The sequence below is a fragment of the Lycium ferocissimum genome, chromosome 4, assembly GCF_029784015.1.
Source record: "Lycium ferocissimum isolate CSIRO_LF1 chromosome 4, AGI_CSIRO_Lferr_CH_V1, whole genome shotgun sequence".
NCBI classification, from domain to species: Eukaryota; Viridiplantae; Streptophyta; class Magnoliopsida; order Solanales; family Solanaceae; genus Lycium; species Lycium ferocissimum.
The window spans coordinates 51,591,029-51,605,257 of NC_081345.1; the positions used below are offsets into that span (position 1 = coordinate 51,591,029).

General features: G+C 38.9%; 1 non-coding gene across 1 annotated transcript; it reads left to right on the forward strand.

The window, feature by feature from the left end:
* Positions 1 to 4,877: 4,877 nt before the first annotated feature.
* LOC132054976 (U6 spliceosomal RNA) lies at positions 4,878 to 4,980 on the forward strand. The gene has a single exon (XR_009414448.1). It is a non-coding gene; the product is annotated as a U6 spliceosomal RNA (small nuclear RNA).
* Positions 4,981 to 14,229: the final 9,249 nt, after the last annotated feature.

Consider the following 14,229-nt stretch of genomic DNA (forward strand, 5'->3'; position numbering starts at 1 on the left):
GCTACTAAATATAATTACCTACTACAATTGCCACACCATGTAGATTTCCCTAGTTTTTTTTTTTTTTTTTTTGGTAAATTTTAGCCACTATGCAGGGTACGTATAATCAATGTATAATTACAGTATACTGATCATACACTAGTTATACACTAATACACCATTGACGCCTACAAACTACTACGGCTAGATGGGTAAAACATTTTTAGCTAGCTGGCTAAATATATTAAGATCCTTAGTAAAAAAAAAAAAAAAAATATTAGCTACAATCTCAAAACTAATTAACATTTAACCACTTTAATGCAGAAAAAAATATTTAGATAAAGATATTTTTACCTAAAATACGATACGGTGCTAGAGTTCGAAGCATAGGAAAACATACAGGGGCGGATCTAATAAGGAGATATTGAGTGCCACGCCACCCGTAAGCTTCCACCATTGTAGGCTCCCTCAGATTCCTTGTTTATTTCTTTGCCCTATTTGGCTATTTCCTTTTTTCCCCTCCATCAAGTATATATAGACTTGCTTTGCTTATGTTCTATTTAGTTGGATTTCGGCATTCTCAATAAGTTTTGTTATCATTATTTTGAATTTTTTTGTTATGTATTGTTTAATTTGTTACATAGAGTGATGTATTTACAAATGTAAGTAATGATGTCATTGAGTTGAACCGAATTAATTCAAAATGGATCGAGCCAACTAAACGTAGACCTTAATTCAATCTTATTAACTAGCGGTAAGTTTGCATTGAAGATAGTGCACTACTAAGAACACACCCTTTTCCGAGGGACAAAACCGACGGGTAGTTATCGAAAATTATCATCTCAGAAAAAATATCGATGGACTCCCTTCGATTTTTTTCGATAGCCTCAATCAATAATTAAATTAAAAACAAGATGATATTAGAACTTTCTTTTATAATTTTTGCGCATTTTTGAGCAAAATTAACCTATAGACGTCTGTCGGTTTCATTAAGAAAATTTTAAAAAATAATTTCATTAGTCTTATGTAGCGTCTATTACTTATCTTTACAGAATAATAGACCGACAGGCTCCGTCAATATTTATCTCTCAGGAAAATGCGGTTTTAGTAATGTTGGCAGCGTAGTCATCAAATTCTAGATCCGCCTCTAAAAACATAGATTTAAAACTATAGTCATACACATGACACATGTATCTTAATATCCAGTTGGAAAAGTGATTATCCCAAAAGTTAAATAGTAGTCTGCAATGCCTTTAAGACTTGCTTGCTTCTTGTAGTGAGTATTACACAACGAACATGGTAAAATGAATTGTTTGGAATTGAATGTGTAAATCGATAACGGGTTTGTCTCCAACTAGGACCACATTAATTTATAATACGGACGTACAATTTTATAGGATAGATATTTTGACATGAAATTTTTTGATATCACATATAACTAAATAATATGTACGAAAATCTTATCGTTTTGAATAGGCAGATGAGGATACGTTTTGATCAAAACTTGAAGTTCAATTAATACACAAGAATGATGTACGATTTAAAGAGAAACCTACCCTTAGCTTGAAAGGCCAGTATAACATTAGTTATGTAGATGCTAAAATATTTGAGGTTCCCCACACAGATCTTTTCTCTTTTGGAAAGTGCACATTACAAAAGGCAAAAAGTGGAGTTTGCACATTTGAATTTAATCAAATGGGGAAAGCTGGAAGACTTTGGAGTTTGAGGTCAGTGAAAGTAATAGCCCTGTTATGGGTGTCCGTGCCCCGACCTACGGCCTTTACGCTACTATTATTATGATGTGAACGATTTAAATTGGTTGAATCTTTCCTTATTATTCTGGCTGGACCTTGTATGCAGCACTTGGACGGAGGTGCATGCATAAAGATTTTGAAATCTTTTTCTTATATGAATAGGACCAGTATAGTTCTTTAAAACAAATGACTACCTAGACGTGGATTCATAATTTAAAGTTTATGAATTTTAAATTCTAACCTTTTAGCGTTATTAGATCCTAAGTTTATATTTGATATATATATATATATATATATCAAACGAATTATTAAGATAAATATAAAATTTAAACTAAAATTACTAAGTTTTATCGAACTCTTACAGTAAATGGTACATTGATCCCTGTCTTATTCCCTCCATCTGCTAATAATTGGTCTAACTCAACAACTGTACCTTTTGCATTAATTACAGACTTATTTATCACCAGACATCCATAACATGGCACTGCTTCCACTTTTATGTAGGATCCTTCCTTGTCATTTGTGTGATTTTAGGATTATGGCCAAAAGACCGATACACGAGGCATTGAAAGATCTATTTACAATGTGATTCTCAAGTCTGTACTTACTTCTTAATTCTCAAGCTAGAATTTTTGAAATAACAACGATAATCATATGGAAAATTGTACTTCCCTCGGTGAATCTTATCTTTTTCTTTTTAAAATAAAAAATTAAGGATTGTTCGCTTTTCAATTTCCCAACTAGGGTATATGACATTCATAACCAAATGACTTATCTAACTCGTAAATCACGCCCCTAATGCTCATCGTACACCGTATGGAAAGGTGGAGTTGAGTTTTACCTTCTTGGAGAAATCTTAAATTTTTACCCTCTTGAGTTCTTGAAGTTTGATTCTTGAAATATAGAGTTTTGCCGCCGTTTTTGATGTTAGGCGCATGATTAAATGGTGAAAATTTACTCAAATGGCCATTGAATTACTCACTTTTTTAGGATCTTGAAGTGCCTAGGTAGAAACCCTTCCAAGAGCTCTCAACCAAGTGTCCAAGTCGGAAAATAAAGTGTTTTTCTCTTTCCACGAAGTCCCTTTTCATTTTCTGGGCCTAGGCACTCCCTGCGCATTAGGCCTGTGCACGAATCGGTTCGGTTCGGTTTTGGTAAATCATCGAGTTGAAATTTCGAATTTCGATTTTAAAATTCTCAACTAAACTCGATCCATTCTAGGTCCAATTCGATTCGTTTTTTATTATTTCGGTTCGGTTACACAAATCGATTTGTTCGAAATTTAAACAAGTAACTATTTTCATTTTAGTTTTAGAGTAAACATAACAAAAAATAATGAGATAGTAAATTTGCAGCCTTATAACCAAGACATTAACGAAGAAAAAAACATAAACTTGCAAGCATAATAGCATATAAATAGCAAAACAAGAGCTTGATAACTTGTGCAAGCATACAAATCCACCAACACCACATTACATATACCAAATTAATAATCCAGCATCTTGCAACTTGCAAGCAGACAAGCATAATAACTCAGTTTGCATCCTCAAAAAAACCCAAAAAAAAAAAAAAAACTCTAATTTGTACAAGGCTAAGATCAAAGAACAAACAAAGCCATGGGTGGAGGCAATGGCCAAAAGGCAAAGATGGCTCGTGAGAAGAACGCTGAAAAGACGAAAGACCAAAAGGGAAGTTAGCTTGAGGCCAACAAGAAGGCCATGAATATTTAGTGCAAGGTGTGCATGCAGACATTCATTTGCACCACTTCTGAAGTTAAATAAATATTACTTCACTATAAGTATTAAGCGCATATATAGTTAGACTATTAGAGTATTAGTCATATTAGTCATTAGTGGCATATAAATTCGGTTTGTTCGGATCGGTTCGGTTGACAATTGAAGCCAACCGTATCCGAACCGTTAAACCGTAATATTTGACAATTGCATTTGTAAATCGAAATCGAATTGTATTATCCAAATTGAATTATCCGAATTGTTTCGAATCGGTTCGGAAATTCGGGTTGAACCAATTTGTGCACAGGCCTACTGCGCATTGCACATCCATAGCGCCAGAGCAAGATTTTTTCCAGGTCCCGCGCGACGCATGGCTAGAGCACTCATTTTCGTTACAAGAATATGTTTTGCGTCATTTCAATTGCGGACTCTCTTAATATTAAGATCTTATATCAAGACTACATTTACAGCGTGCAAAAGTCCAATTTTGATCAGATTTGATGAATTTTATCAAAATAGTACGGTATACATTTTCTAAAATACTGACTCAAACGAACCTTGACACCCTCGTAGTGTCAAAATCTCATTAATTCCAGACAGCTAAATATTGGGTTTCTTGCTTTCTATCTACATCTCTCATTTTCTTTTTGTCCCACCTTTATCAAGTAGTTATAAGATATCATTTATTTAAGAAGTAAATAAATGCATATGTCGATTGCTGATTAGGATTTACAAAGGGTTCACGGAAATATGCATAAAGATTTTTTATACAATTAATATAGTTTAAACTATTTTAGTAATTAATATAATTTTAATCAGATTATAGTTTTTCTAATATTTATAATAGAGATTTACATGTAATTATCTTGGATATAAATGCCCATAATCATTAATACCGCGTCCACTAGTTCGTTCTCAACAATAGCATGATAAGCATAATTTTTTTCTTCCATTCGATGTTCTATACCTGCTTCATCTGGGTCCTGGCCAATTTCAGGAACTTACACTCAATGACCTTGTAAATGGTTATCTTGAACTTCGATCCTCGCTTGGACTATGGGTAAATCTTTAAAGGTAAAAGGCAAAATTTGTTGACCTCGAAGTTTTGCTCATGGGACAAGCGATGTCAAAAGTTCAAGACCACCCACCTCCTAGGCCATTCTTGTAAATCACTCGACTAATTCATATTCGTGACGTGTATAATGTCCATTAAAGAGGGAAGCGCTCCCTATAAAGATTTTTTTATTCTTAGAATTCGAAACCAAGACCTTTGATAAAAAGTAAAAAAACAATCCTATCCATCCAATTACAATCCTCGGAGATGATAAGTAAAGTTAAGTAGCATGGTAGCCTCAAATATTACAAGTATCATTTCAACAAATTAAAGAAAGATGATAAGAAAAGCAAAAGAGTCTCTTCGGGGACATCCGATAAAATTGGAGCGATACAGAGAAGATTAGCATAGCCCCTACCCAAGGATGACATGCACAAATCGAGAAATGGTCCAAATTTTTTTACAGATCAAGTCACCCAAAAATTCTCTCTCTAATAAATAGCTCCCAATGATAATATTTCCCATAAGGAAAGTGTGTGCCCCTACACGCCATCACCATGGAGCCATCAACGGCAGGTCAACCAGCGCGTATTACTCAACCAAAGGACCCCTCTTCGGTTCCAATGCAGGCTGAGTTAATATCAAAGCAAAAATCTTGGTATATTAAAGCTTTCGCTGGAGTAATCTGCTTCTCTTTAAGATTTTAACTATGATGAACATCATAATATGGAACATTAGGGGAATTAAGTCAAAGGGTGCTACTGAAAGGCTCAAGAAACTGATTAGAAAACACAAAGTAGAGACTATGGCTCTTTAAGAGCCATTTCTTGAAAGTGATCAAATTGAAAATTTTCAAAACTATCTAGGAATGGACCATGCTACTTGTTGACACCTAATTTTGGCTCGACGTGCAGGCTGAGTTAATATCAAAGCAAAAATCTTGGTATATTGAAGCTTTCGCTGGAGTATGGAGCTCCAACATTTCTCAATCCATCGCTCCAGTGATAGCCACACATTCTACTCATAACGGTATGTATCTTTGTGCTTTTCAAAGAATCTGATTACTACGGTGTCATGGTGGAAGAGTGCAATTAGACTTTGGTTGGGAAATTCACAATGGGTAGGCCAAAAATTGAGATTATTAGGACGAAATTCAAGGGAGTAATTCCTCTTGAAGGCAAAGCTCACATAGGGGCATATGACTATAGGCACGTTTTTATTGTGTTTAATAACGAATTGGATTTTAACACTGCTTATTTCAAGAGATTCATGGAAATTGCTGGATCTATGATGCGAATGTTCAAATGGACTCTGGACTTTGATCCGAATGAAGAAACTTTCTTGCGCCAATTTGGGTACTTTTACCACAATTAAAATTTCATCTTTTCAAATGGGAATATCTCAAGCAAATCTTAGCAGTTGTTGGTACTCCATTGAAGGAGGACTCGGCAACAATGGGAAGGACCAGACCTCATTTAGCTAAAGAGAGAGTAGAAGTCAATTTGATAAAACCTCTTTCGACATCTATTTGGGTTGGCCTTGAGGGAGATGATCTTTGGTAGGAAAGGATATGACCAAAAACTGAAGTATGAAGGGGATCTTGCTTTCTGTATAACATGCAAGATGTAGGGTCATGATTTGGCAAGGTGTAAAATTGTAGCGAGGAAAAGAGAGCAAAAAGGAGCAGAAAAAGAAAAGCAAGCTAACAAGATTGATCAGCAAAAAACTACACAGAATCCTAAACTGATAGAGAAACAGGTGGAAACCAAGTTTGATGAGGTCAAGGACCAAGATGAAAATGAGGGTTTCATTAAAGTCAAGAATGGAAAGAGGAGAAACAACAATAAGACAACACATGCTAAGGAGACTGTTTTGAGCAATCCCGCAAGGAGCTCACCAAAGAACATGTAAGCACATCAGTAAATCAGGAGCAAGTAAAAGGGAAAATTACAACAACAACAAGCCCAGTATAATCCCACCATGTGGGGTTTGGGGAGGGTAGAGTGTACGCAGACCTAACCCCCACCTTGAAAGGTAGGGCGGCTATTTCCGAAAGACCCTCGGCTCAAGAGAGGAAAAGAGAGGAAAACAAGAGGAAAACAAGACAAAAGGTCAGATAGGGCCAAGCATATCGAAGACAATATGATAACAACGAATACCAAAAGCGAGAAAATCATGATAGACCAGTCCGGAAAGAAAGGAGCATTAAGTACTATAGATAAATAAGATAATTTCAAAGTACAACGGCCCAACATATATAAGCAGCAATCAAATGCATAAACAAAATGGCAATAAACAAATGAGCAAAAGCGTAACTACTATGGTGAAAGGGTAAGCCACACAGCCTCATCTAATCCCGAGTCCTCCACAACCTTCTATCTAAAGTCATGTCCTCGGTGAGCTGAAAGCTGTGCCATATCTGTCTAATCACCTCTCCCAATACTTCTTCGGCCTCGCTTTACCTCTCCGAAACCATCCATAGCCAACCTCTCACACCTCCGCACCTTGAGCATCATCGTGTCTCTCTCTTCACATGCCCAAACCATTTCGGCCTTGCTTCCCGCATCTTGTCCTCCACCGATGCCACTCCCACCTTGTCTCGGATATCTTCATTCCTAATTCTATCCCTCCAGTGTGCCCACACATCCACCGCGACGCATTCGCATTTTCGCGACTTTCATCTTACGAACGTGACATTTCTTGACCGGCCAACACTCCGCTCCGTACAATAAAGTTGGTCTAACCACCACTTTGTAGAACTTGCCTTTAAGTTTTGGTGGCACTTTCTTATCACACAGCACTCCGGAGGCGAGTCTTCATTTCATCCACCCTGCACCAATATGATGTGAAACATCATCGTCGACATCCCCATATCCCTGTATAATAGACCCAAGATACTTTAAACTTCCTTTCTTTTGAATGGACTGGGTACCAAGCCTCACATCCTCGTCGGCCTCATGCGGTACGCCTTTCGAACTGCACTCAGTATTATTGTCTTGGTCCTGCTAATTTAAATCCTTTAGACTCCAACGTCTGTCTCCGGCCCGCGGCTTATCGTTAACTCCGTTGCGAGTCTCGTCAATCAGGACTATGTCATCTGCGAACAACATACACCAAGGCACCTCACCTTGTATTTGTCGCGTCAATTCATCTATCACCAAGGCGAATAGAAACGGGCTAAGAGCTGATCCCTGATGAACCCCATCAGAACAGGAAAGTGCTCCGAGTCTCCTCCTACCATCCTTACCCTGGTCTTAGCTCCATCATACATATCCTTTTTCGCTCTAATGTATACCGCAGGTACACCTTTAGCCTCCAAGCATCTCCATGGGACCTCTCTTGGCACCTTGTCGTGGCCTTTTCTAGGTCAATGAATATCATGTGCAAGTCCCTCTTCTTGCTCCCTATCTTTGCTCCACCAATCTCCTTACAATATAAATGGCTTCTGTAGTCGAGCGCCTCAGCATGAATCCAAACTGGTTCTTTGAAATAGACACACCTCTCTTCACCGTCATTTCCACCACCCTTTCCCACACTTTCATATTGTGACTTAGCAGCTTGATACCTCTATAGTTGTTGCAGCTTTGAATGTTTCCCTTGTTCTTATACACGGGAATCATTATACTCCATCTCCATTCTTACGGCATCTTATTTGTCTTGAAAATGACATTAAACAACCCGGTCGACCACTCCAAGCCTACTCTGCCGCATTCTTCCAAAATTCCCCAGGAATCCCGTCAGGTCTGGTCGCTCTTTCCCTGCGCATCCTACGAACAACTCCCTTAACCTCCTCAACCTTTATACTCCTACAATAACCAAAGTCGCGACGCCTATCAGAGTGCTCCAAGTCTCCCAACACAATGTCTCTGTCCGCTCCTTCGTTCAAGAGTTCATGAAAGTATGACTGCCATCTCTGTCTAATGCGGGTTTCCTGTACCAACACTTGGCCATCCTCGTCCTTGATGCACTTCACTTGATCCAAGTCGCGTGCCTTCCTCTCTCTCGCCTTGGCGAGCTTAAATAGCTTCTTATCCCCACCTCTGTCCTCTAGTTCTGCATAAAGGCGTTCAAAGGCTGCCGTTTTAGCCGCCGAAACTGCCAACTTCGCCTCCTTTCTCGCCATCTTATACTTTTCCCTGTTCGTCCGCTTCTCTTCATCATCCTTGCTATCTACCAACTTCACATATGCCTGCTTCTTTGCTTCTACCTTCCCTTGGACTTCTCCATTCCACCACCAATCCCCTCGGTGCCCACCACGGCGGCCTCGTGAGACCCCCAATACCTCTCTAGCTGCTTCCCTAATGCAACTGGCCGTCCTATCCCACATACTGCTCGCATCCCCCCTACTATCCCACGCTCCCATAGCCATCAACTTCTCCCCCATCTCTAGGACACTAGACAGAGTCAAACTCCCCCACCTAATCCTTGGTCGGTCATCCATGACCTTATTCTTCTTCTTCTTCCTTCTTATCTCCAAATCCATCACCAATAGCTTATGTTGGGTCGTAAGATTCTCACTCGGTATGACCTTGCAGTCCTTACAGAGGCCTTTATCATCTTTTCTAAGAAGCAAAAAGTCTATTTGCGTCGCAGCCACCGAGCTACGAAAGGTTACCAAGTGCTCCTCCTTCTTCGGAAAACTCGAGTTGGCTACCACCAATCCAAAAGCTTTTGCGAAATCCAGGAGTGAGACTCCTCCACCATTCCTGTCCTCGAAGCCAAATCCTCCATGCACCTCGTCATAACCCCTCGAAACAGACCCAATGTGCCCATTGAAATCTCCTCCTATGAATAACTTCTCAGTAGGCGGTATACTTACCACCACTTCGTCCAAGTCCTCCCAAAAGCGCCTTTTTACCTCCTCGTCCAAACCCACTTGTGGTGCGTAGGCACTAATAATGTTCAAGGTGAACCCTCTAACGACTAACTTAATCGCCATCATCCTGTCGTTGATCCTCCCAACCTCTACCACCTGATCTCTAAGCTTACTATCTACTAAGATCCCTACCCCATTCCTATACCTCGACTTGCCCGAGAACCAAAGCTTGTACCTATCCACATCCTTAGCTTTAGGTCCTACCCATTTAGACTCTTGGACACAAGCTATATTAATCCTCCTCTTTTTAAGAATCTTAATTAACTCTATGGACTTTCCCGATAAAGTCCCAATATTCCAAGACCCTACTCTCAACCTAGAAGCTCCCTCAACCCTTTTAGCCCTCCTAACCCTAGTCCCCGATCCCAACCGAGAACATGACCCTTGTCTACCATCCCTCACCAAAGCCAGTAAAGCAAATATACGCTAGTGAAAGGTTAATCTAAGACAAACGAAGGATCATTAATAGAGCACAAGTTAGCAATAGTCTATAAGCGGAGAAATAGGTATTCAATTAGGCGGAGCAAGCAAAATTTATAAGGCTAAATGACAGGAAATGGGCTATTGGAGTACCCGACTCCAAGTAAGTAAAACTGTTGTTCACCGAGAAATCTCGTTTGCAAGTCGGAAATCTTTCTTGGCCGGAATCAGCATTCACCGACCGAAATCCTTGTTCATAGCCGGGGCTACCGAAAACTCGAGTGCAAATGCGAAAGCGCTCGAAAACCTGCGGTGGAGGGTTTCCGATCGCGATGTAGAAGAGAAAGGAAAAGAGAAAAAAAAACAAGAAAGGAAGAAGGAAAGAAAAGAGAGAACGGAGAGGAGAGAGAGAGAGAGACGGCCGGCGGAACTAGTGGTGGTGGTCGCCGATAGCCGGTGGCCTGTTGGGGTGGCTTGGTTAGGGGGTGGGTGGGGTGGGTGGGGGTTGGGGGGGAGCTAACTTACCGTTGGAGAGAAGATGAGAGGAGAGATAGTATACTTAACATCAAAAAGGGAAAATTGAATCTCCCAAAGTTTAGGACCAAGCTAAAGGCCAAGCTAAACATCGCAAAGTTTAGGAACAACTGGAGAGTGATAATGAGAAAGCTCAGGATGACAATATGCAGAAAAAAGTTGCCAAGAAAACCAAGAACAATATGATGCAGATGCTAACCAACAATTTTTTAAAACAGGTAGTTTGGGCAAAACAAAGGTTAAAACAAACACCTGAGGAGAAGAGCAAAATAGGATCAAGGAAAGAAGTGCAAAAACAAACCTGGGAGAAAAGAATTGTTATTGCAGGCAACAGTAAAGAGGGAAACAATAAAAGCAAGGACAACAAGAAGGTTACTAGAGAAGTGCAAAATGCAAGTAAAGAAAATTCCATCTACTATCAACAGTAGGATCAAGTCAGCAAGATTGGACACCATTTTGATAGAGGAGAGATTGAAGTAATATCCCCAATGACATAGGATCCTAATGACACCCCTGATCTTAGTGGTAAATGGGTGGTTGATTTGGGATCAATAAAAGTGATCCATGAAGATACTAAGAACAGACATGGTCCAGATTTACACCAGGTACAAAGACGGAAACAACATCAATGGAAAAGAGAAAACAATATCATCAGATGAAAAAATGACAGACAAGGAAGATAGAGATTACTCAGATGAGGAGGTTGCAGAAAGCCTTATTAAAACTTTTACCCCCAACAGGAAATATGATGATGATCTAGTTACGAAAGAAACCATGGAGGTGATAAACAAACAAAATTTATCACCAAGAGGTAACAGACACAAACAAAAGGGATTTAGAGGAGGTCATTCAAACCTCCCTGGTTCCCAAAAGTAATCTTCTCCTCTCTAAGATTTTAATTATGATGAACAACATAATATGGAGCATTAGGGGAATAAAGTCAAAGGGTGCTACTGAAAGGCTCAAGAAACTGATTAGAAAACACAAAGTAGAGATTGTGGCTCTTCAAGAGCCATTTCTTGAAAGTGATCAAATTGAAAATTTTTAAAACTATCTAGGAATGGACCATGCTACTCATAATGTTAATGGAAGTTATGGATTTTATTGAAGGATTTATATGAATGTGAGATTATTTCCAATAAGAAGCAACAGATAACCTTGAAGTGCAACAAAACTGGGGATGTGACTTATTTCTGGTTTTCAGCTGTGTATGCCAAATCTACTCAAGCAAGGAGGAGGAAACTTTGGAGGAACCTGAGGGACGTGAGCAATTTTATTAATGGTCCTTGGGCTGTCTTTGGGGATTTCAATGTTATTCTATCCCCTGAAAAAAAAAAGAGGAGGAAGACAACACAGGTTAAGCAAGAGTTTATACTTCATCAATTGTATAGAGGATTGTAACATGGAAGATGCAGGTTACTCTGGTAATGTTTTCACATAGTGAAACGGAAGGAGGAGAAGGAAAAGACATTGCAAGAGGCTGGACAGGGTTCTGGAATGACAAATGGCTAGACACTTTTCAGAACATCAGAGTGGACCGCAAGGCCAAATCAGGATCAGATCATAATGTTTTTCTCTTAAAGAATTACAACAACAATCAGGATATCATCAGATACTTCTTAAATTTTTGTGTTCAACAACTAGGATACATAGAGTTGGTTGAGGAAGCATGGAGAATTGAAGTACATGGTAATGCTCAGTGGTTATTGCAACAAAAGTTGAAGAATCTTTCAAGGAAGTTGAGTACCTCGTCTAGGCAAAACATTGGCAATGTATTTGAAAAAGTACAATAGATGGAAGAACACACCAATGCTATGAAAGAGGCTTTTGAATAAAATGCTACAGACATAAATAGAGAAAACATGCATAAGGCACAAGCAGAATACATTCACTGGCTTAAACAGGAAGATTCTATTTTGAAACAAAGAGCCAGGATTAAATGGGCAGAAGAAGGAGACTCAAACTCTAAGTACTTTCACAGTGTTATTAGGTAGAAAAGGAGAAGAACTAAAATCCACAGAATAAAAATAACGAGGGTCAATAGATAGAAGGAAATGAAGACATCTCTGAAGCAGCTGTTATATCCCGTATTTCGTACATTGGGACAATCCGAGTTAATCATGATAAGTTAAGGACAAGGTTATTCCGGGAGGCGAAGTAGAGACTTTTAACTACGATTTTGTTTTAAGACATGAGTTGCTTATGATTTTGTTGGCATAGAATATTAAGGAAAAATTTGGGGGTTAAAAGTGAATATTGGAAAGTTAAAATTCATGAAATAAAAAGGGCCATGTGGCCGGCCACATGGGTGTGGGCCATGGGCCACATGGATGTTTTATATATGTGATTAGAAGATGACTAATTAATCATCTTCATCATTTTCACCCTTAGAAGTTTATAGAAACTTGGAGAAAAAAAGAAGGAGAGCATTCGGCCAAGGGCATAGCCGAGCAAGGTCCAAAAATTTTCATCACAAAAATTATTTTCTTCTAGCAATTCAACCCATTGGAAGGTCCTCTTTAACGTGAGGTGGTTGTTGGAACAAGCAAAACACTTATTCTTGCAAGAACAAACCATAGCCAAGTTGAGAAGTCAAGTGCTAAGGTAAGGTTTACTCTCCTTCTATGTATGTTATGGATGATTTGTGTATGTGTAGTATGTAGAAATGGATGAAACTCATGAAATGTTGCATGTTGAAGTGGAGCCGTGTGTGTTGTTGTGGCCGTGTACATGTTATGTTATGTTATGTAAGAGTGATGAATTAATTTTATTTAGCATGTTTGGTTGTTGTTGTTGTGGATTCTAGGATGAAAATGAAGGTTTAGTAATTCAAGTTGAAGTTATAACCGTTTGTAGATTATGGTCGAAGCTAATGCGATTCTAATATAGTTTCTTGCATTTATAAGAATAATGTTGCTAATGTGTGGATTGTTGGTGTAGTTCATGAGTTTTGGAAGAAAGAAATGTGTTATTGTTGTTCATGTTGAGTTGGGGAGGTTTCGGGTGGAATGATGGTTTGGTTGGGTTATTTTGAATATTGGGCGGATTGCTTGAAATGTTCTTGAATCTGGTTTGAACGATCTCGGATTAGTACTTGAATGTGCGAGCATTAGTGTTGGCTTGATTATATGTAATTGAATTGAATGTAAGTGAATGTCGTCGCATTATGTGGGAGAAGGTTGTTAATGTTAGAATGCGTTTTAAATTGATTATTGATGTTGTTAACATGGTTGTTGGTATTGTTGTTGAAGATTTGGCCGAGTTGAATTCTCGCGGATGTTGAAATTACGGAAATCTTTTGCCCAAATTTCTCGTAGATAAAGTGCTAGCTTGGAATTGGATTCCTAAGTGCTTATGACTAATGTTTGGTGTTTAACGACGTTATTGTAGATCTTGAGAAGCCGAGATTTAAGTTTGGATTAGCTTAGGAAGCGGACGAGGTATGTAAAGCTTACTCTTTCCTTCTTTTGGCATGTCGTAGACGTAAGTAAGGTATGACGTGATATGTGCCTCGGGGGAAATTCCATTCTTAAATCCCGAGCGCGTCTACGATTCTGATTCATCTCTTATGTTGGCATTTTTAATATGGTTAAACTATGGCCCATATGTCTTTGGTATGATTGAATTTCAAATGTGCATAAAAAGTTTGTTCTAAAGGATTCTACGTCGAAAAAGGTTCGTAACTTTCATAGACGGAACCGGATTGCTTCGATATGCTCGTAGGAGGTTCTGTAGCGTATAATGACCCTAACATTCATAGGCGGGCTCGGATTGGTTTGATACTTGTCCGTGGGGCCCTGAGACTTTTCTATGTTTGGCTCTAACGGCATTTTGAAAGAATTTAGCATGATTATCGTTTGATACTCGAGCGTTGATTTG